The sequence below is a fragment of the Eurosta solidaginis genome, unplaced genomic scaffold (genome assembly GCF_040869045.1).
Source record: "Eurosta solidaginis isolate ZX-2024a unplaced genomic scaffold, ASM4086904v1 ctg00001320.1, whole genome shotgun sequence".
NCBI classification, from domain to species: Eukaryota; Metazoa; Arthropoda; class Insecta; order Diptera; family Tephritidae; genus Eurosta; species Eurosta solidaginis.
Window position 1 is genome coordinate 29,123 of NW_027137070.1, and position 22,187 is coordinate 51,309.

The following is a 22,187-nucleotide window of genomic DNA, read 5'->3' on the forward strand; positions in this document are numbered from 1 at the left end:
TTGTATCGTTAACGGTTCAATTTCTACATCAAAGTAACCGACTAAAAGGGATAAGTGTCCATATCTATTGAACCAAGCAAGATAGAACCGATTTTGTTTTGCAGATGATAAGTTTTTATGTGTATATTAATCCACAAACTGATCCAAGGTTGTACCGTTAACGGTTCAATTTCTACGTGAAAGTGGATGGGGTTAACCGACTAAAAGGGATAAGTATCCATATCTATTGAACCAAGCAAGATAGAATCGATTTTGTTTTTGCTGATGATAGGTTTTTATGTGAATATTAATCTACAAGCTGATCCAAGGTTCTATCTTTAACGGTTCAATTTCTACGCCAAAGTGGATGAGGTTAACCCACTAAAAGGGATAAGTGTCCATATCTATTGTGGGTGGGGTTAACCGACTAAAAGGGACAAGTGTCCATATCTATTGAACCAAGCAAGATAGAATCGATTTTGTTTTTGCAGGTGATAGGTTTTTATGTGTATATTAATCCACAAGCTGTTCCAAGGATGTATCGTTTACGGTTCAATTTCTACGCCAAAGTGGATGGCGTTAACCCACTAAAACGGATAAGTGTCCACATCTATTGTGGGTGGGGTTAACCGACTAAAAGGGATAAGTGTCCATGTCTATTGAACCAAGCAAGATAGAATCGAATTTATTTTTGCAGATGGTAAGTTTTTATGTGTATATTAATCCGCAAGCTGATACAAGGTTCTATCGTTAACGGTTCAATTTCTACGTCAAAGTGGATAGGGTTAACCGACTAAAAGGGATAAGTGTCCACATCTATTGTGGGTGGGGTTAACCGATATGTCTATTGAACCAAGCAAGTAAGATCCGATTTTGTTTCTGCAGATGGAAGGTTTTTATGTGTATATTAATCCACAAGCAGATCCAAGGTTGTATCGTTAACGGTTCAATTTCTACATCAAAGTAACCGACTAAAAGGGATAAGTGTCCATATCTATTGAACCAAACAAGATAGAATCGATTTTGTTTTTGCAGATGGTAGGTTTTTATGTGTATATTAATCCACAAGCTGATCCAAGGCTCTATCTTTAATGGTTCAATTTCTACGTCATAGTGGGTGGGGTTAACCGACTAAAAGGGATAAGCATACATATCTATTGATCCAAGCAAGATAGAATCGATTTTGTTTTTCAGATGATAGGTTTTTATATGTATATTAATCCACAAACTGATCCAAGGTTCTGTCGCTAACGGTACAATTCTACGTCATACTGGGTGGGGTTAACCGACTAAAAGGGATAAGTGTCCACATCTATTGAACCGAGCAAGATATGATCGATTTTATCTTTTGCAGATGGTAGGTTTTTATGTGTATATTAATCCACAAGCTGATACAAGGTTCTATCGTTAACAGTTCAATTTCTACGTCATACTGGGTGGGGTTAACCGACTAAAAGTGATAAGTGTCCATAGCTATTGAACCAAGCAAGATAGAATCGATTTTGTTTCTGCAGATGATAGGTTTTTATATATATATTAATCCACAAGCTGATCCAAGGCTCTGTCGCCAACGGTTCAATTTCTACGTCATACTGGGTGGGGTTAACCGACTAAAAGGGATAAGTGTCCATATCTATTGAACCAAGCAAGATAGAATCGATTTTGTTTTTCAGATGATAGGTTTTTATGTGTATATTAATCCACAAGCTGATCCAAGGCTCTATCTTTAATGGTTCAATTTCTACGTCATCGTGGGTGGGGTTAACCGACTAAAAGGGATAAGTATACATATCCATTGAACCAAGCAAGATAGAATCGAATTTATTTTTGCAGATGGTAGGTTTTTATGTGTGTATTAATTCGCGAGCTGATCCAAGGTTCTGTCGCTAACGGTTCAATTTCTACGTCATACTGTGTGGGGTTAACCGACTAAAAGGGATAAGTGTCCATATCTATTGAACAAAGCAAGATAGAATCGATTTTGTTTTTGCAGATGGTAGGTTTTTATGGCTATATTAATCCACAAGCTCATCCAAGGCTCTATCTTTAATGGTTCAATTTCTACGTCATAGTGGGTGGGGTTAACCGACTAAAAGGGATAAGTATCCATATCTATTGAACCAAGCAAGTTAGAATCGATTTTGTTTTTGCTGATGATAGGTTTTTATGTGAATATTAATCTACAAGCTGATGCAAGGTTCTATCTTTAACGGTTCAATTTCTACGCCAAAGTGAATGGGGTTAACCCACTAAAAGGGATAAATGTCCATATCTATTTTGGGTGAGGTTAACCGACTAAAAGGGACAAGTGTCCACATATATTGAACCAAGCAAGATAGAATCGATTTTGTTTTTGCATGTGATAAGTTTTTATGTGTATATTAATCCACAAGCTGATCCAAGGATGTATCGTTAACGGTTCAATTTCTACGTCAAAGTGGATAGGGTTAACCGACTAAAAGGGATAAGTGTCCACATCTATTGTGGGTGGGGTTAACCGAGATGTCTATTGAACCAAGCAAGATAGATTCGATTTTGTTTCTGCAGATGGAAGGTTTTTATGTGTATATTAATTCACAAGCAGATCCAAGGTTGTATCGGTAACGGTTCAATTTCTACATCAAAGTAACCGACTAAAAGGGATAAGAGTCCATATCTATTGAACCAAGCAAGATAGAATCGATTTTGATTTGCAGATGATAGTTCTTTATATGTATATTAATCCAGAAGCTGATACAAGGTTCTGTCGTTAACGGTTCAATTTCTACGTTATAGTGTGCGGGGTTAACCGACTAAAAGTGATAAAGTGATAAGTATACATATCTATTGAACCAAGCAAGATAGATTCGAATTTATTTTTGCAGATGGTAGGTTTTATGTGTATATTAATCCACAAGCTGATCCAAGGTTCTATCGCTAACGGTTCAATTTCTACGTCATACTGGGTGGGGTTAACCGACTAAACGGGAAAAGTGTTCATATCTATTGAACCAAGCAAGATAGAATCGATTTTGTTTTTCTGATGATAGGTTTTTATGTGTATATTAATCTACAAGCTGATCCAAGGCTCCATCTTTAACGGTTCAATTTCTACGCCAAAGTGGATGGGGTTAACCCACTAAAAGGGATAAGTGTCCACATCTATTGTGGGTGGGGTTAACCGACTAAAAGGGACAAGTGCCCATATCTATTGAACCAAGCAAGATAGAATCGATTTTGTTTTCGCAGATTGTAGGTTTTTATGTGTATATTAATCCACAAGCTGACTCAAGGTTGTATCGTTAACGGTTCATTTTCTACGTCAATGTGGATGGGGTTAACCGACTAAAAGGGATAAGTATCCATATCTATTGAACCAAGCAAGATAGAATCGATTTTGTTTTTCTGATGATAGGTTTTTATGTGTATATTAATCTACAAGCTGATCCAAGGCTCCATCTTTAACGGTTCAATTTCTACGCCAAAGTGGATGGGGTTAACCCACTAAAAGGGATAAGTGTCCACATCTATTGTGGGTGGGGTTAACCGACTAAAAGGGAGAAGTGTCCATGTCTATTGGACCAAGCAAGATAGAATCGAATTTATTTTTGCAGATGGTAAGTTTTTATGTGTATATTAATCCACAAGCAGATCCAAGGTTGTATCGTTAACGGTTCAATTTCTACATCAAAAAAACCGACTAAAAGGGATAAGTGTCCATATCTATTGAACCAAGCAAGATAGAATCTATTTTATTTTTGCAGATGGTTGGTTTTTATATATATATTAATCCACAAGCTGATCCAAGGTTCTGTCGCTAACGGTTCAATTTCTACGTCATACTGGGTGGGGTAACCGACTAAAAGGGATAAGTGTCCATATCTATTGAACCAAGCAAAATAGAATCGATTTTGTTTTTCAGATGATAGGTTTTTATGTGTATATTAATCCACAAGCTGATCTAAGTTTCTATCGTTAACGGTTCAATTTCTACGTTATAGTGGGTGGGGTTAACCGACTAAAAGGAATAAGTATACATATCTATTGAACCAAGCAAGATAGAATCGAATTTATTTTTGCAGATGGTAGGTTTTTATGTGTGTATTAATCCACAAGCTGATACAAGGTTCTATTGTTAGCGGTTCAATTTCTACATCAAAGTAACCGACTAAAAGGGATAAGTGTCCATATCTATTGTGGGTGGGGTTAACCGACTAAAAGGGACAAGTGCCCATATCTATTGAACCAAGCAAGATAGAATCGATTTTGTTTTCGCAGATTGTAGGTTTTTATGTGTATATTAATCTACAAGCTGATCCAAGGCTCTATCTTTAACGGTTCAATTTCTACGCCAAAGTGGATGGGGTTAACCCACTAAAAGGGATAAGTGTCCACATCTATTGTGGGTGGGGTTAACCGACTAAAAGGGATAAGTGTCCATGTCTATTGAACCAAGCAAAATAGAATCGAATTTATTTTTGCAGATGGTAGGTTTTTATGTGTATATTAATCCACAAGCTGATACAAGGTTCTACCGTTAACGGTTCAATTTCTACGTCAAAGTGGATAGGGTTAACCGACTAAAAGGGATAAGTGTCCACATCTATTGTGGGTGGGGTTAACCGACATGTCTATTGAACCAAGCAAGATAGAATCGATTTTGTTTCTGCAGATGGAAGGTTTTTATGTGTATATTAATCCACAAGCAGATCCAAGGCTGTATCGTTAACGGTTCAATTTCTACATCAAAGTAACCGACTAAAAGGGTTAAGTGTCCATATCTATTGAACCAAGCAAGATAGAATCGATTTTATTTTTGCAGATGGTAGGTTTTTATATATATATATTAATCCACAAGCTGATCCAAGGTTCTGTCGCTAACGGTTCAATTTCTACGTCATACTGGGTGGGGTTAACCGACTAAAAGGGATAAGTGTCCATATCTATTGAACCAAGCAAAATAGAATCGATTTTGTTTTTCAGATGATAGGTTTTTATGTGTATATTAATCCACAAGCTGATCTAAGTTTCTATCGTTAACGGTTCAATTTCTACGTTATAGGGGGTGGGGTTAACCGACTAAAAGGAATAAGTATACATATCTATTGAACCAAGCAAGATAGAATCGAATTTATTTTTGCAGATGGTAGGTTTTTATGTGTGTATTAATCCACAAGCTGATACAAGGTTCTGTTGTTAGCGGTTCAATTTCTACATCAAAGTAACCGACTAAAAGGGATAAGTGTCCATATCTATTGTGGGTGGGGTTAACCGACTAAAAGGGACAAGTGCCCGTATCTATTGAACCAAGCAAGATAGAATCGATTTTGTTTTCGCAAATTGTAGGTTTTTATGTGTATATTAATCCACAAGCTGACTCAAGGTTGTATCGTTAACGGTTCAATTTCTACGTCAAAGTGGATGGGGTTAACCGACTAAAAGGGTTAAGTATCCATATCTATTGAACCAAGCAAGATAGAATCGATTTTGTTTTTGCTGATGATAGGTTTTTATGTGTGTATTAATCTACAAGCTGATCCAAGGCTCTATCTTTAACGGTTCAATTTCTACGCCAAAGTGGATGGGGTTAACCCACTAAAAGGGATAAGTGTCCACATCTATTGTGGGTGGGGTTAACCGACTTAAAGGGATAAGTGTCCATGTCTATTGAACCAAGCAAAATAGAATCGAATTTAATTTTGCAGATGGTAGGTTTTTATGTGTATATTAATCCACAAGCTGATACAAGGTTATATCGTTAACGGTTCAATTTCTACGTCAAAGTGGATAGGGTTAACCGACTAAAAGGGATAAGTGTCCACATCTATTGTGGGTGGGGTTAACCGACATGTCTATTGAACCAAGCAAGATAGAATCGATTTTGTTTCTGCAGATGGAAGGTTTTTATGTGTATATTAATCCACAAGCAGATCCAAGGCTGTATCGTTAACGGTTCAATTTCTACATCAAAGTAACCGACTAAAAGGGATAAGTGTCCATATCTATTGAACCAAGCAAGATAGAATCGATTTTATTTTTGCAGATGGTAGGTTTTTATGTGTATATTAATCCACAAGTTGATCCAAGGCTCTATCTTTAATGGTTCAATTTCTACGTCATAGTGGATAGGGTTAACCGACTAAAAGGGATAAGTATACATATCTATTGATCCAAGCAAGATAGAATCGATTTTGTTTTTCAGATGATAGGTTTTTATGTGTATATTAATCCACAAGCTGATACAAGGTTCTATCGTTAACAGTTCAATTTCTACGTCATACTGGGTGGGGTTAACCGACTAAAAGGGATAAGTGTCCATGTCTATTGAACCGAGCAAGATATGATCGATTTTATTTATGCAGATGGTAGGTATTTATGTGTATATTAATCCACAAGCTGATACAAGGTTCTATCGTTAACAGTTCAATTTCTACGTCATACTGGGTGGGGTTAACCGACTAAAAGTGATAAGTGTCCATATCTATTGAACCAAGCAAGATAGAATCGATTTTGTTTCTGCAGATGGTAGGTTTTTATATATATATTAATCCACAAGCTGAATCAAGGTTCTGTCGCTAACGGTTCAATTTCTACGTCATAGCGGGTGGGACTAAAAGGGATAAGTATCCATATCTATTGAACCAAGCAAGATAGAATCTGTTTTGTTTTTGCTGATGATAGGTTTTTATGTGAATATTAATCTACAAGCTGATCCAAGGTTCTATCTTTAACGGTACAATTTCTACGTCATACTGGGTGGGGTTAACCGACTAAAAGGGATAAGTGTCCACATCTATTGAACCGAGCAAGATATGATCGATTTTATTTATGCAGATGGTAGGTATTTATGTGTATATTAATCCACAAGCTGATACAAGGTTCTATCGTTAACAGTTCAATTTCTACGTCATACTGGGTGGGGTTAACCGACTAAAAGTGATAAGTGTCCATATCTATTGAACTAAGCAAGATAGAATCGATTTTGTTTCTGCAGATGATAGGTTTTTATATATATATTAATCCACAAGCTGATGCAAGGTTCTGTCGCTAACGGTTCAATTTCTACGTCATACTGGGTGGGGTTAACCGACTAAAAGGGATAAGTGTCCATATCTATTGAACCAAGCAAGATAGAATCGATTTTGTTTTTCAGATGATAGGTTTTTATGTGTATATTAATCCACAAGCTGATACAAGGTTCTATCGTTAACAGTTCAATTTCTTCATACTGGGTGGGTTTAACCGACTAAAAGGGATAAGTGTCCATGTCTATTGAACCAAGCAAGATAGAATCGAATTTATTTTTGCAGATGGTAGGTTTTTATATATATATTAATCCACAAGCTGAATCAAGGTTCTGTCGCTAACGGTTCAATTTCTACGTCATAGTGGGTGGGACTAAAAGGGATAAGTATCCATATCTATTGAACCAAGCAAGATAGAATCTGTTTTGTTTTTGCTGATGATAGGTTTTTATGTGAATATTAATCTACAAGCTGATCCAAGGTTCTATCTTTAACGGTTCAATTTCTAGGCCAAAGTGGATGGGGTTAACCCACTAAAAGGGATAAGTGTCCATATCTATTGTGGGTGGGGTTAACCGACTAAAAGAGACAAGTGTCCATATCTATTGAACCAAGCAAGATAGAATCGATTTTGTTTTTGCAGGTGATAGGTTTTTATGTGTATATTAATCCACAAGCTGATCCAAGGATGTATCGTTAACGGTTCAATTTCTACGTCAAAGTGGATAGGGTTAACCGACTAAAAGGGATAAGTGTCCACATCTATTGTGGGTGGGGTTAACCGACATGTCTATTGAACCAAGCAAGATAGAATCGATTTTGTTTCTGCAGATGGAAGGTTTTTATGTGTATATTAATCCACAAGCAGATCCAAGGTTCTATCGGTAACGGTTCAATTTCTACATCAAAGTAACCGACTAAAAGGGATAAGTGTCCATATCTATTGAACCAAGCAAGATAGAATCGATTTTGTTTTGCAGATGATAGTTCTTTATGTGTATATTAATCCACAAGCTGATACAAGGTTCTGTCGTTAACGGTTCAATTTCTACGTTATAGTGGGCGGGGTTAACCGACTAAAAGTGACAAGTATACATATCTATTGAACCAAGTAAGATAGATTCGAATTTATTTTTGCAGATGGTAGGTTTTTATGTGTATATTAATCCACAAGCTGATCCAAGGTTCTCTCGCTAACGGTTCAATTTCTACGTCACACTGGGTGGGGTTAACCGACTAAACGGGAAAAGTGTCCATATCTATTGAACCAAGCAAGATAGAATCGATTTTGTTTTTGCAGGTGATAGGTTTTTATGTGTACATTAATCCACAAGCTGATCCAAGGATGTATCGTTAACGGTTCAATTTCTACGTCAAAGTGGATGGGGTAACCGACTAAAAGGGATAAGTATCCATATCTATTGAACCAAGCAAGATAGAATCGATTTTGTTTTTGCAGGTGATAGGTTTTTATGTGTACATTAATCCACAAGCTGATCCAAGAATGTATCGTTAACGGTTCAATTTCTACGTCAAAGTGGATGGGGTTAACCGACTAAAAGGAATAAGTATCCATATCTATTGAACCAAGCAAGATAGAATCGATTTTGTTTTTGCAGGTGATAGGTTTTTATGTGTATATTAATCCACAAGCTGATCCAAGGATGTATCGTTAACGATTCAAGTGGTCAAATGTGGATAGGGTTAACCGACTAAAAGGGATAAGTGTCCACATCTATTGTGGGTGGGGTTAACCGACATGTCTATTGAATCAAGCAAGATAGAATCGATTTTGTTTTGCAGATGATAGTTCTTTATGTGTATATTAATCCACAAGCTGATACAAGGTTCTGTCGTTAACGGTTCAATTTCTACGTTATAGTGGGCGGGGTTAACCGACTAAAACTGATAAGTATACATATCTATTGAACCAAGCAAGATAGATTCGAATTTATTTTTGCAAATGGTAGGCTTTTATGCGTATATTAATCCACAAGCTGATCCAAGGTTCTATCGCTAACGTTTCAATTTCTACGTCATACTGGGTGGGGTTAACCGACTGAACGGGAAAAGTGTCCATATATATTGAACCAAGCAAGATATAATCGATTTTGTTTTTGCAGGTGATAGGTTTTTATGTGTACATTAATCCACAAGCTGATCCAAGGATGTATCGTTAACGGTTCAATTTCTACGTCAAAGTGGATGGGGTTAACCGACTAAAAGGGATAAGTATCCATATCTATTGAACCAAGCAAGATAGAATCGATTTTGTTTCTGCAGATGGAAGGTTTTTATGTGTATATTAATCCACAAGTAAATCCAAGGTTGTATCGTTAACGGTTCAATTTCTACATCAAAGTAACCGACTAAAAGGGATAAGTGTCCATATCTATTGAACCAAGCAAGATAGAACCGATTTTGTTTTGCAGATGATAAGTTTTTATGTGTATATTAATCCACAAACTGATCCAAGGTTGTACCGTTAACGGTTCAATTTCTACGTGAAAGTGGATGGGGTTAACCGACTAAAAGGGATAAGTATCCATATCTATTGAACCAAGCAAGATAGAATCGATTTTGTTTTTGCTGATGATAGGTTTTTATGTGAATATTAATCTACAAGCTGATCCAAGGTTCTATCTTTAACGGTTCAATTTCTACGCCAAAGTGGATGAGGTTAACCCACTAAAAGGGATAAGTGTCCATATCTATTGTGGGTGGGGTTAACCGACTAAAAGGGACAAGTGTCCATATCTATTGAACCAAGCAAGATAGAATCGATTTTGTTTTTGCAGGTGATAGGTTTTTATGTGTATATTAATCCACAAGCTGTTCCAAGGATGTATCGTTTACGGTTCAATTTCTACGCCAAAGTGGATGGCGTTAACCCACTAAAACGGATAAGTGTCCACATCTATTGTGGGTGGGGTTAACCGACTAAAAGGGATAAGTGTCCATGTCTATTGAACCAAGCAAGATAGAATCGAATTTATTTTTGCAGATGGTAAGTTTTTATGTGTATATTAATCCGCAAGCTGATACAAGGTTCTATCGTTAACGGTTCAATTTCTACGTCAAAGTGGATAGGGTTAACCGACTAAAAGGGATAAGTGTCCACATCTATTGTGGGTGGGGTTAACCGATATGTCTATTGAACCAAGCAAGTAAGATCCGATTTTGTTTCTGCAGATGGAAGGTTTTTATGTGTATATTAATCCACAAGCAGATCCAAGGTTGTATCGTTAACGGTTCAATTTCTACATCAAAGTAACCGACTAAAAGGGATAAGTGTCCATATCTATTGAACCAAACAAGATAGAATCGATTTTGTTTTTGCAGATGGTAGGTTTTTATGTGTATATTAATCCACAAGCTGATCCAAGGCTCTATCTTTAATGGTTCAATTTCTACGTCATAGTGGGTGGGGTTAACCGACTAAAAGGGATAAGCATACATATCTATTGATCCAAGCAAGATAGAATCGATTTTGTTTTTCAGATGATAGGTTTTTATATGTATATTAATCCACAAACTGATCCAAGGTTCTGTCGCTAACGGTACAATTCTACGTCATACTGGGTGGGGTTAACCGACTAAAAGGGATAAGTGTCCACATCTATTGAACCGAGCAAGATATGATCGATTTTATCTTTTGCAGATGGTAGGTTTTTATGTGTATATTAATCCACAAGCTGATACAAGGTTCTATCGTTAACAGTTCAATTTCTACGTCATACTGGGTGGGGTTAACCGACTAAAAGTGATAAGTGTCCATATCTATTGAACCAAGCAAGATAGAATCGATTTTGTTTCTGCAGATGATAGGTTTTTATATATATATTAATCCACAAGCTGATCCAAGGTTCTGTCGCCAACGGTTCAATTTCTACGTCATACTGGGTGGGGTTAACCGACTAAAAGGGATAAGTGTCCATATCTATTGAACCAAGCAAGATAGAATCGATTTTGTTTTTCAGATGATAGGTTTTTATGTGTATATTAATCCACAAGCTGATCCAAGGCTCTATCTTTAATGGTTCAATTTCTACGTCATCGTGGGTGGGGTTAACCGACTAAAAGGGATAAGTATACATATCCATTGAACCAAGCAAGATAGAATCGAATTTATTTTTGCAGATGGTAGGTTTTTATGTGTGTATTAATTCACGAGCTGATCCAAGGTTCTGTCGCTAACGGTTCAATTTCTACGTCATACTGTGTGGGGTTAACCGACTAAAAGGGATAAGTGTCCATATCTATTGAACAAAGCAAGATAGAATCGATTTTGTTTTTGCAGATGGTAGGTTTTTATGGCTATATTAATCCACAAGCTCATCCAAGGCTCTATCTTTAATGGTTCAATTTCTACGTCATAGTGGGTGGGGTTAACCGACTAAAAGGGATAAGTATCCATATCTATTGAACCAAGCAAGTTAGAATCGATTTTGTTTTTGCTGATGATAGGTTTTTATGTGAATATTAATCTACAAGCTGATGCAAGGTTCTATCTTTAACGGTTCAATTTCTACGCCAAAGTGAATGGGGTTAACCCACTAAAAGGGATAAATGTCCATATCTATTTTGGGTGAGGTTAACCGACTAAAAGGGACAAGTGTCCACATATATTGAACCAAGCAAGATAGAATCGATTTTGTTTTTGCATGTGATAAGTTTTTATGTGTATATTAATCCACAAGCTGATCCAAGGATGTATCGTTAACGGTTCAATTTCTACGTCAAAGTGGATAGGGTTAACCGACTAAAAGGGATAAGTGTCCACATCTATTGTGGGTGGGGTTAACCGAGATGTCTATTGAACCAAGCAAGATAGATTCGATTTTGTTTCTGCAGATGGAAGGTTTTTATGTGTATATTAATTCACAAGCAGATCCAAGGTTGTATCGGTAACGGTTCAATTTCTACATCAAAGTAACCGACTAAAAGGGATAAGAGTCCATATCTATTGAACCAAGCAAGATAGAATCGATTTTGATTTGCAGATGATAGTTCTTTATATGTATATTAATCCACAAGCTGATAGAAGGTTCTGTCGTTAACGGTTCAATTTCTACGTTATAGTGTGCGGGGTTAACCGACTAAAAGTGATAAAGTGATAAGTATACATATCTATTGAACCAAGCAAGATAGATTCGAATTTATTTTTGCAGATGGTAGGTTTTATGTGTATATTAATCCACAAGCTGATCCAAGGTTCTATCGCTAACGGTTCAATTTCTACGTCATACTGGGTGGGGTTAACCGACTAAACGGGAAAAGTGTCCATATCTATTGAACCAAGCCAGATAGAATCGATTTTGTTTTGTAGATGATAGGTTTTTATGTGTATATTAATCCAAAAGCTGATCCAAGGATGTATCGTTAATGGTTCAATTTCTACGTCAAAGTGGATGGGGTTAACCGACTAAAAGGGATAAGTATCCATATCTATTGAACCAAGCAAGATAGAATCGATTTTGTTTTTGCTGATGATAGGCTGTTATGTGTATATTAATCTACAAGATGATCCAAGGTTCTATCTTTAACGGTTCAATTTCTACGCCAAAGTGGATGGGGTTAACCCACTAAAAGGGATAAGTGTCCACATCTATTGTGGGTGGGGCTAACCGACATGTCTATTGAACCAAGCAAGATAGAATCGATTTTGTTTCTGCAGATGGAAGGTTTTTATGTGTATATTAATCCACAAGCAGATCCAAGGTTGTATCGTTAACGGTTCAATTTCTACATCAAAGTAACCGACTAAAAGGGATAAGTGTCCATATCTATTGAACCAAGCAAGATAGAATCGATTTTGATTTTGCAGATGGTAGGTTTTTACGTGTATATTAATCCACAAGCTGATTTAAGGTCCTATCGATAACGGTTCAATTTCTACGTTATAGTGGGTGGGGTTAACCGAGTAAAAGGGATAAGTATACATATCTATTGAACAAATCAAGATAGAATCGAATTTATTTTTGCAGATGGTAGGTTTTAATGTGTATATTAATCCACAAGCTGATACAAGGTTCTATCGTTAACGGTTCAATTTCTCCGTCAAAGTGGATGGGGTTAACCGACTAAAGGGGATAAGTGTCAATATCTATTGAACCAAACAAGATGGAATCGATTTTATTTTTGCAGATGGTAGGTTTTTATGTGTATATTAATCCACAAGCTGATTTAAGGTTCTATCGTTAACGGTTCAATTTCAACGTTATAATGGGTGGGGCTAACCGACTAAAAGGGATAAGTATACATATCTATTGAACAAATCAAGATAGAATCGAATTTATTTTTGCAGATGGTAGGTTTTTATGTGTATATTAATCCACAAGCTGATACAAGGTTCTATCGTTAACGGTTCAATTTCTACATCAAAGTAACCGACTAAAAGGGATAAGTGTCCATATCTATTGAACCAAGCAAGATAGAATCGATTTTGTTTCTGCAGATGGAAGGTTTTTATGTGTATATTAATCCACAAGCAGATCCAAGGTTGTATCGTTAACGGTTCAATTTCTACATCAAAGTAACCGACTAAAAGGGATAAGTGTCCATATCTATTGAACCAAGCAAGATAGAATCGATTTTGTTTTGCAGATGATAGGTTTTTATGTGTATATTAATCCACAAGCTGATCCAAGGTTGTACCGTTAACGGTTCAATTTCTACGTCAAAGTGGATTCGATTAACCGAGTAAAAGGGATAAGTGTCCATATCTATTGAACCAAGCAAGATGGAATGGATTTTATTTTTGCAGATGGTAGGTTTTTATCTGTATATTAATCCACAAGCTGATACAAGGTTCTATCGTTAAAGGTTCAATTTCTACGTCAAAGTGGATGGGGTTAACCGACTAAAGGGGATAAGTGTCAATATCTATTGAACCAAACAAGATGGAATCGATTTTATTTTTGCAGATGGTAGGTTTTTATGTGTATATTAATCCACAAGCTGATTTAAGGTTCTATCGTTAACGGTTCAATTTCAACGTTATAATGGGTGGGGTTAACCGACTAAAAGGGATAAGTATACATATCTATTGAACAAATCAAGATAGAATCGAATTTATTTTTGCAGATGGTAGGTTTTTATGTGTATATTAATCCACAAGCTGATACAAGGTTCTATCGTTAACGGTTCAATTTCTCCGTCAAAGTGGATAGGGTTAACCGACTAAAAGGGATAAGTGTCCACATCTATTGAACCAAGCAAGATAGAATCGATTTTGTTTTGCAGATGATAGGTTTTTATGTGTATATTAATCCACAAGCTGATCCAAGGTTGTACCGTTAACGGTTCAATTTCTACGTCAAAGTGGATTCGATTAACCGAGTAAAAGGGATAAGTGTCCATATCTATTGAACCAAGCAAGATGGAATCGATTTTATTTTTGCAGATGGTAGGTTTTTATCTGTATATTAATCCACAAGCTGATACAAGGTTCTGTCGTTAACGGTTCAATTTCTACGTTATAGTGGGCGGGGTTAACCGACTAAAAGTGATAAGTATACATATCTATTGAACCAAGCAAGATAGATTCGAATTTATTTTTGCAGATGGTAGGTTTTTATGTGTATATTAATCCACAAGCTGATCCATGGTTCTATCGCTAACGGTTCAATTTCTACTTCATACTGGATGGGGTTAACCGACTAAAAGGGATAAGTGTCCATATCTATTGAACCAAGCAAGATAGAATCGATTTTATTTTTGCAGATGGTAGGTTTTTATGTGTATATTAATCCACAAGCTGATACAAGGTTCTATCGTTAACGGTTCAATTTATACATCAAAGTAACCGACTAAAAGGGATAAGTGTCCATATCTATTGTGGGTGGGGTTAACCGACTAAAAGGGAAAAGTGTCCATATCTATTGAACCAAGCAAGATAGAATCCATTTTGTTTTCGCAGATGGTAGGTTTTTATGTGTATATTAATCTACAAGCTGATACAAGGTTCTATCTTTAACGGTTCAATTTCTACGCTAAAGTGGATGGGGTTAACCCACTAAAAGGGATAAGTGTCCATATCTATTGTGGGTGGGGTTAACCGACTAAAAGGGACAAGTGTCCACATCTATTGAACCAAGCAAGATAGAATCGATTTTGTTTTTGCACGTGATAGGTTTTTATGTGTATATTAATCCACAAGCCGATCCAAGGATGTATCGTTAACGGTTCAATTTCTACGTCAAAGTGGATAGGGTTAACCGACTAAAAGGGATAAGTGTCAACATCTATTGTGGGTGGGGTTAACCGACATGTCTATTGAACCAAGCAAGATATATTCGATTTTGTTTCTGCAGATGGAAGGTTTTTATGTGTATATTAATTCACAAGCAGAATCAAGGTTGTATCGGTAACGGTTCAATTTCTACATCAAAGTAACCGACTAAAAGGGATAAGTGTCCATATCTCTTGAACCAAGCAAGATAGAATCGATTTTGTTTTGCAGATGATAGTTCTTTATGTGTATATTAATCCACAAGCTGATACAAGGTTCTGTCGTTAACGGTTCAATTTCTACGTTATAGTGGGCGGGGTTAACCGACTAAAAGTGATAAAGTGATAAGTATACATATCTATTGAACCAAGCAAGATAGATTCGAATTTATTTTTGCAGATGGTAGGTTTTATGTGTATATTAATCCACAAGCTGATCCAAGGTTCTATCGCTAACGGTTCAATTTCTACGTCATACTGGGTGGGGTTAACCGACTAAACGGGAAAAGTGTCCATATCTATTGAACCAAGCAAGATAGAATCGATTTTGTTTTTGCAGGTCATAGGTTTTTATGTGTACATTAATCCACAAGCTGATCCAAGGATGTATCGTTAACGGTTCAATTTCTACGTCAAAGTGGATGGGGTTAACCGACTAAAAGGGATAAGTATCCATATCTATTGAACCAAGCAAGATAGAATCGATTTTGTTTTTGCTGATGATAGGTTTTTATGTGGATATTAATCTACAAGCTGATCCAAGGTTGTATCGTTAACGGTTCAATTTCTACGTCAAAGTGGATGGGGTTAACCGACTAAAAGGGATAAGTATCCATATCTATTGAACCAAGCAAGATAGAATCGATTTTGTTTTTGCTGATGATAGGTTTTTATGTGGATATTAATCTACAAGCTGATCCAAGGTTCTATCTTTAACGGTTCAATTTCTACGCCAAAGTGGATGGGGTTAACCCACTAAAAGGGATAAGTGTCCATATCTATTGTGGGTGGGGTTAACCGACTAAAAGGGACAAGTGTCCACATCTATTGAACCAAGCAAGATAGAATCGATTTTGTTTTTGCACGTGATAGGTTTTTATGTGTATATTAATCCACAAGCCGATCCAAGGATGTATCGTTAACGGTTCAATTTCTACGTCAAAGTGGATAGGGTTAACCGACTAAAAGGGATAAGTGTCCATATCTATTGTGGGTGGGGTTAACCGACATGTCTATTGAACCAAGCAAGATATATTCGATTTTGTTTCTGCAGATGGAAGGTTTTTATGTGTATATTAATTCACAAGCAGATCCAAGGTTGTATCGGTAACGGTTCAATTTCTACATCAAAGTAACCGACTAAAAGGGATAAGTGTCCATATCTATTGAACCAAGCAAGATGGAATCGATTTTATTTTTGCATATGGTAGGTTTTTATTTGTATATTAATCCACAAGCTGATACAAGGTTCTATCGTTAAAGGTTCAATTTCTACGTCAAAGTGGATGGGGTTAACCGACTAAAGGGGATAAGTGTCAATATCTATTGAACCAAACAAGATGGAATCGATTTTATTTTTGCAGATGGTAGGTTTTTATGTGTATATTAATCCACAAGCTGATTTAAGGTTCTATCGTTAACGGTTCAATTTCAACGTTATAATGGGTGGGGTTAACCGACTAAAACGGATAAGTATACATATCTGTTTTGCGGGGCAGTGGACCCGGGGAAGTCGGGCGTGTGCGTTGCAAATAAAAGAAATAAAACACCGAATTAGTATCAAGACAATAACAATTTTATTCACTATATTAAATGGGACACTCTTTGCTTTGTTTATTGCAAGGGGTTTAACAAATTCAAATTAATTCAAATCCACAGGGCATGTGCACATTTAAATTTAGGCAAGTGATTAATTGGAACTCTAGATTCAATAACAATCGCAAATATTAAATTGTAAAAATATAGAACCCCACAAAGCGGAGAATTAATTACAGCACCCTTTACTATGCACTTGGCAAATTCACATGTAGGAAAATTAGTTATCTCAAATATTATTTATAATGAGAATCGCAACTGAGAAAAAAAATGAAAAATGGTTGGTTTGGATAACTCACCTTGGGCTAGCTGCTGGCTCTTTGACGTTCCAAAATAGAAAGAAAGACCAAGACCGCGAACAAGTCCGCGGCACCCGCCGATAGCTAACTTTCGTTGAGTTTTTCCCCTTCGAAGTTAGCTTTCGGCTGGTGTTAGCCGTTACCGGTAATAATAATAAAAACTAATGTGCGTGTTAGGGTGGTCCGAAATATTTAGGCTGGTGGCCTAAATATGCCGGCCCCCTTGCGGCGAGCAATTTGAAATTTGGTGAGTGCGCCAGCAACCTTCCCAAGGCGGGATAAACTTAACTAAAATTAAAAAATATGGTATGTATGTATAGGCGGATCGTCAGTACGCTCTCCGGCGGACATCCATGCTCGCAGTAATGCAGCCTCGCTGAACTGTGGATGAAAAGAGAAAAAACGTTAGTGGTCATGTACGTGGGGTTGCTTGGTTTTAGTGCACTTTACTTATTGAATGGACAGATGCCTGATTATTGCTGGTGGGCTCCCGACACTACCAACCCGAATATGGTGGCTTGAGTCAGCAGCCCGCCGACGTTCGCCGTGGTGTGCCGCTAACCATTAGGCTGGCGTAGACGTCGGCACCTAGTGTGAACCGGACAGGTGTAGACCGGTGGAAAGCTGGATCCGCCAGCTTCATGAATTGGAATGGCGTGGCTACCGATGGATCCAGCGTTGCTGTCGGACTAAGCCGTGAATATCGCGCCACCACTGTGGCCTGGGTTGTCACGGCTCCTGTTATCCCGTATTTCCCTCGCAGAACAAGCGTGCACTTCACATGATAGGACGTGCCGGTACGCTCTAACCCGAGGTCCTTTGCGAGATTCGCATCTATGATTGAATTCGGAGCGCACGGATCGATTAGGGTGCGTACTGCGTGGAGCTTCCCTCCTGCTGCTATCCGAACGACCGCCGTTGGAGCTATGGCTACGAATGCAGGTGTGATGGTCGTTGCTAGAGGCGTCTCCCGGAGGCGTCCTGTTCTGAAGCCGGTGGGCGTTGTTGGTTGGCGCGCGAGCGTGGTTACTTGGTTACGCGCATTATACGGGGCCGCCCTACCAATTGAGCGTCGTGACGAGCGGGACGGACGCGGTTCCGCGTCGCCACGGCGCCCCCCGGTAGAGCGGTACGATGGGGGGAAAGGACGTGTCTCCCCGCCATCCCCGCGTTGTACGTTTGTAGGCTTCTCGTGTCGTAGGAGCGGTCGGAAACGTTGTGGTCCTAAACCGCCTTGTGGTGTCGTGGCTAGTGTCGCAGTAGGATCTTCCCGTCGTTCGATCTCTTCCTCGGCGACGTCCGCTTCCCACCACAGGGTTTGTTCCGTGACGTGGATGGATAGGGCTCCGTCGGAGCTCTCTTCGCCATCACTCTCGTGGGACGGTGGTGGAACGTCGTCGAGGTGTGTTGACGTGTGGTGCTGCTCGTTGCACCGATGACAGCGATCTACGCTGGGACATGTCTTCCGTTGGTGGAATGGCGATAGGCAATTTGTGCAATATCTGAAATCTATGATCGTCTTTAGTCGATCCAGGTTCGTCATGCCCCGGTAAATCGGGCAGAGCCTTATGCTGTGTGGCTTTTGACATAGCCGGCAGGGGACGCTGAATGTGGTGCCGCGTGCCTCCGTCTTTGCGCGTTTGTGGGACAATCCGGTAATTCTGGAATATCAAATTGTTAGTAGAACATTCGTAGATGTCCTTAGGTTGGGTGGCTTATGAGCGGAGACAAGGAGCTCAATTGGCTGAGCTTGTGGTTGGCGTACTCGGGATAAAGGGTTGTGTGGAACGAATAATCTTATGAAGTTATTATGTCGATGTAATGATGTGTTTGTAGTGGTTGAAACCACTGTTATATTTCATATAATTTGATCGAGATACGCCTAAAGGTATCTTTAGTGTTGGTAAATATTGTCATCATAACGAAATTCTGATGTTGAAAGCAGTCACCAATGGTGAGGGAAAAATATAAGTAAAAATTAACAAATTGTTGAATATAGACTGAAAGCAAACTATATTCTTTAGTGTTTGCCTAATACAGGCAATATGCGGTAGTACACGCTACATTTGTGTCGCAGATGGTATCACGAGTTACCCGTGTATTTTCACGGCTCCTTGTAGTTGACCTACAAAAATTTCGTCACAAAACTCACCCACGCCGATACAAATGTGGCTGTGAATATAACCTATGAATCCCTGTAAAATGACTAGTCAAATGACGTCTTGCATATAAATGTGCGACAAATGTAAAAAGGCCTTTACTCGCTGTCTGGGAACACTCTTTGTGTTGATTTGGGCCATGTTGTGTGAGAATCACAAATTGTGGTGTGTTTGTTGATTCCAACACAACCCTCGCGGGAATAGCCTACACTAACGAGTGTGGCAATTTGTAGAGCTGTCAGCTGTTCAGTCTTCCAATCGTTGGAATGAGACCACTGTGCGGTGCTGCCCATTGCAATGTATTGATACATAATGGTCATGTCATGAGAGTATTTAGGGACAGCTTGCGTCTGAGTCCTGACGCGACATTAAATTTAAAGTCTGTTCTAAAAAGTTTAATTTCTCCCTTTTTTGTAACATCGAAAGCATAGATGACACTACTTTCTTCCTGCTGGGATTTCAAGCTGACAGGACTGACGAAACCTTATCGGAACCTCAATACACAAAGGCAATTTCTATTATGAAAGCGAGACCACTATGGAGTGTGACATGTTTCTGTTTATGTTTTACATTTTAATTTTGCACTAACCTTTTTAACAATGAAATCAATGCAAATAACCGGGAGAATTATTTCGGTCTCGAGTGGTTCACCCCTTTTTTTTCACAAGAAAGTTGGTTTTGAGTGTGTCTTTATGCACCAATTTGTCAAACTAAAACAAACCTTTCATTTATCGGAACCAAAATAAAGTTTTTATTTTGGATCCCGCGGATCCGACTTGTAATGCATGGGGTCGCGCGCAATGTGTTTACTGCGTAAGAAAAGACAAAAGCAAATGTCATCGAGTGGCAACCTGATTTCGTTCATTCAAAATGACATTCATTCATGGAAATGAGTATAGATACATTTTGAATGAATTTTTACTATGAAAAAAACTTGTAATGGGTAAGTATAAGTATGCCAGTATCGTTCCCTTTTTTTATAATTTTACAAAGTTACTAAATTTTTATTCTTTATTTTCATTTCAGGTACTCTTTTGGCCGCCGAAACTGGTTCTGGTAAAACAGGAGCTTTCTGTTTACCCATTGTGCAAATAGTTTGGGAAACGTTACGCGATTTAGAGGGGGGAAAGGTTAGCAAAACTGCTGCTTCTGGTGGCGCTATTGCACCATGGAAAATTATGAAGAGCAGAACATGCATTAACCTGTTAAATATGAACAAATACTATCGCACTGGTTTCATGCGTCATTTAAGTGATGATAGGAATAAAAATGAAAGGCTTCATCCTATCCCACGTACGCTAGGTATTCTCGCAAATGATATGCGTTCCATAAAGAGCTATTTTGTACCATTTTTGAAAAGGAAAGCGACACCTAAAAAGTTAATTGATTCGCGATTTCGCGGCGTAAATCCATTAACAGAAGGAAATGAGTCTCAGACGCATTGTGATGTTCTTGTAGTTGGTGAAGGAGCCATAGCAGCCTCTATTGCGTATTGGTTGAAAAAGATAGCTCGTAATGGACTAAGCGTTGTGGTTTTGGAGAGAGATATACCGCATTTAGATGGCAGAGTTTGTTCAACTTTGCCTGTGGGTGGATTGCACCAACAGTTCTATTTACCTGAAAATATAGAAATGTCACTGTTCGGAGCACAATTTATTATGAATGCAAAAGAGGATCTTGGTATTAATCTCAACTATGACCCACAAGGCTTTCTCACATTGGCATCAAACAAAAATGCTCAAACTCTAAAAGAAATGGCACTAATCCAAACCGAATTGGGAGCGCGTATTGAATTACTAACGCTAGAACGCCTAAGAGCGAAATTCCCCTGGTTAAAAACTGATGACGTAGCACTTAGTTGTCAAGGACTCGAAAAACACGGATGGTTTGATGCAAATAACTTCCTATTAGGACTCAGATTCAAAGCTAAAGAATATGAAGCTTATTTTTGTAATGCTGAATTAATTGACTTTGAATTCCAAAATCTATCAGATGTTATCGTGGAGGGTGAAAATAAAGCGTCCTCCTACAATGCTTTAGACAAGGCAGTCGTTAAAATGCCAGATGGAGATTTGAGGACAATTAAATTCGCAATTTGTGTTATAGCAACCGAAAACAATACGGAAAACACTGCAATACTAGCAAAAATTGGTAGTGGTTCCGGTGGATTACTACGTATTCCACTGCCCATACAGCGCCGTGAATTCTATGGCTATAGTTTTAATGCCGATTTGGATAGAGCTGCAAGTTTAAACACGCCATGTATAGTCGATTTAAATGGTACACATTTTCGAAGAGACTGTCTAACTGGTAACTATATAGCAGGATTTAGTACAACTGCGACATCTGATAGTGAAAGTAAATTAAAGGAAAACGATTTTAAAAATATACTACCAAGCTTAATACATAGATTGAAAATGTCGAAGCCGCCTAAATTATGGATAGTTGGAAGAGTTCTTTTGACTATAATGTCTATGATGAAAATGGTATTATTGGAGCTCATCCGTACTATAATAATCCTTTTATAGCGACTGCATTTTCCTGCTTAGGCTTACAACAATCGCCTGCTGTGGGTAGGGTGATTTCAGAATTAATTATAGATGGACAGTTTCGCAAAATAGATTTAACGAGACTTAGTTTTGATCGAATTATTGTGGATGAGCCAACAGTTGAATATGCTTTTATGTAACTTGTGTTTA

At 38.0% G+C, this 22,187-nt stretch overlaps 1 pseudogene; it reads left to right on the forward strand.

Annotated features, from left to right (window-relative positions):
• The first annotated feature begins 20,514 nt into the window (after window positions 1-20,514).
• Window positions 20,515-22,177, forward strand: LOC137236096 (FAD-dependent oxidoreductase domain-containing protein 1-like; annotated as a pseudogene).
• The last annotated feature ends 10 nt before the right edge of the window (window positions 22,178-22,187 follow it).